We start from the raw sequence: 3,174 nt of genomic DNA on the forward strand, positions 1-3,174 counted from the left end.
CCTGGGAACATCCTCTAATTCTTGTTCTAATATTTGACCGAACAGGTTCGGGGATTCAGTAAATCCCTGAGGGAGCACAGTCCATCGATACTGTTGCTTCCTCAGTGTGTCTGGGTTTTCCCACTCGAATGCAAAGTCTCTACTTTCCTCAGCCAGGGGACAGCTCCAAAAGGCGTCTTTCAGATCTACCACACTGAACCACCTATGGTTAGGGGGTATACGTCCCATTATGGTATAAGGATTTAGGACTACCGGGTGTCGAGCCCAAACTACCCTATTCAATTATCTTAGGTCCTGGACCAGTCGGAACGTTCCGTCAGTCTTTCTTACAGGGAGTCTTGGCGTGTTGTAGGGGGACATACAACTCTCCAATACTCCATCCTTCAGTAAGTTTTCTATAATTGGCTGCAGCCCTTTCCTTCCTTCCATTGAAATCGGATACTGTCTTACTTGTACTACTTCACTTCCTTCTCACAAGGCTATCCTCAGAGGTGGTATTCTTAGCCCTCCCCTATTTCCATATCTTGCCCACACCTGTGAGACTATTCTTTCTTCATCTTCGGTCGTCAATTTATATAGTTGTACTATAATCTGTCCACCTACGGGAGCTGTGCCCATTCCTAATTGAACTTGTAAGTCCCTTCCCATCAGATTTATTCATGCCTGGGGCACCAGGATTAAGTCTTCCATGGCCTCTCGATTTTCATATCTTACCATTACTCCTTCTATCTCGGGAGCTGTCATTACCTTTCCCCCTACTCCAGAGATTTTGACTTGCTTTTCCCCTAATTCCATTCCCTCCGGTATCTTGGTTACACTTGATCTTTCCGCCCCTGAGTCCACCATAAATACCGTGTCTTCTCCTTGGGGACCTAATTTTAAATTTACCAACGGTTCCCGTGTATTTCCTACACACCCCAAGGAGGGGAACCCCTGACCCCCCTATTCCTCCATCAGTGTGTACGATTGTACTTCATGCCTTATCTTTGGACATTCTCTTTTAAAGTGTCCTTCTTTGTGACAATGTTAACACCGCGATGGCCCGGTGCGCCATCCCCCTGATCCTTGTTCTTTATTTCCCGGGGGACCCCGACCTTGGTCCCTCCATTCACCCCTTCCTCTTTCTCTTCTTTGAAAGTTTGGGGTCCCTGGTTCTCGCCCCCACCCCCCCCCCCCCCTCACGGGAGGACAGATGCCCTGACCACGGGGGTTCTTTGGGTTGGGTTCCAACGCCACTTATTTCTCAATCCGACAACTCTTCGGATGTCTCAATACGCCAGACGCACACCTCACCCCCTCACCCCATCCGTGCAACATCCGCCCCAATGGATTATCAGGCGGAATGTGCGGCTCTTCACCAGTTTGAGCCTTTTTCCCCCGGGCCCTTACTTTGCCCATTCCGGTTACCCATCCCTGTCAGACCTTTTCCCGTCCAACAGAACCCAATCGCCCGAGTAATACTTAATAGTCAATATTCTTACCCGAGTCCTGTGCACAGAAATTGCTCGATTGATTGATCCCTTTCACCGGATTCCCTCTGGTTTCCAGAGTCTCTTGTCCGAATATCACTCGCTGAAACCGCTGACGGCAAGCAAGGAGATCAGAGACTGCTGAAATCAGCAGGGTGCACCTTCCCTTCCTTTCGTGCCTCCGTCAAGCGGCCGGAGTGGCGATCTCGGACGAGCCCCCAACTTGTGAGATATATGGTTTGTGCTCACAATCACTACTCAGAGACTAAATCGTGGAAACAAGACATGCTTTATTTGCGAGTCTGCAGAATCGGGTGCCTCTCCAAGTTGAGACACACCGAGCTAAGGAAAAACGTCTATTTTTATACAATTCAGTATACAGTCTTTATTGATCGGACGCCTCCCCTTCCGACCCCTTCCAACCAGGGTACCGAGGTTCACAATCTTCCAACCCTCCCCTCCGCGCGTCATCAATCATTCCCTCTCCTCCCACATCATACATCGCATGTACATTTAAATTAGGTTCTTCGTCATGAGGGGCGTAAAGTTAATATTAATTTAACCTTTTAAGCATGCGCAGTATCTGTTGGCCTAACCTACTTAATTGCCTTTGACATAAAGAATAGCTTCTGTGTAGTCAGCTACATTCCTTACCTCATCTTGTTATTCTACAATATTATCAACAGCTCTGAAGGACCGTAACAGTTTGTTCGAATCACAAGGTTGGTGATTCCAGCTACTCGGCCCATCACAGGGTCGGTGACTTCAATCACTCGGCCCCTCGCAATGATGGTGGTTTAATCATCTTATCCCTCACAGTGCCTTTCAACTTCAAGCCAAAGCTCCAAAGCCACCATTTGCTGTAAGTAGTGCCTTTCAATATCAAGTCAAAGCACCCAAGCCACCATTTATAGGAAGTATTGCTTTTCATCTTCAAGCCAAAGCACCCAAACAACCATTTGCAGGCAGTGCCTTTTTACTTCAAACAAACCATATTTTCATTTTCAAACCACATTAAGGGTACTCACAGTTGTGTAGACATTTGTTCAGTGTTATTCAGAGCTCATAGAGACGTGACCCTTGGCTTCATCCACCTTGCAGAAATTGAGTGAGGCACACCACTTCCTGGTTATATAGTCCCTCCCCTCCCTCCAGCAGGTGCAACAGAGAGAATGGTGATTTCTTCAAACTTCAAGCCAAAGCTCCCAAGCCACCATTTGCAGTAAGTAGTGCCTTTCAACTTTAAACCAAAGCTCACAAGTCACCATTTGCAGTAAATAGTGCAATTCAACTTCAAGCCAAATCACTCAAGCCACCATTTGCAGTGACTATTGACTTTCAACATCAAACCAAAGCACCCAAGTCATCATTTGCAGTTAGTAGTGCCTTTCAACTTCAAGCAAAGCACCCAAGCCACCATTTGCAGTGTAGTGCCTTTCAACTTCAAGCCAAAACATCCAAGCCACCATTTGCTATAAGTAGTGCCTTTCAACTTCAAGCCAAATCTCCCAAGCAACCATTTGCTGTAAGTAGTGCCTTTCAATATCAAGTCAAAGCACCCAAGCCACCATTTATAGGAAGTATTGCTTTTCAACTTCAAGCCAAAGCACCCAAACAACCATTTGCAGGCAGTGCCTTTTTACTTCAAACAAACCATATTTTCATTTTCAAACCACATTAAGGGTACTCACAGTTGTGTAGACAT

This window comes from Amblyraja radiata, unplaced genomic scaffold (genome assembly GCF_010909765.2).
Source record: "Amblyraja radiata isolate CabotCenter1 unplaced genomic scaffold, sAmbRad1.1.pri S64, whole genome shotgun sequence".
NCBI lineage: Eukaryota > Metazoa > Chordata > Chondrichthyes > Rajiformes > Rajidae > Amblyraja > Amblyraja radiata.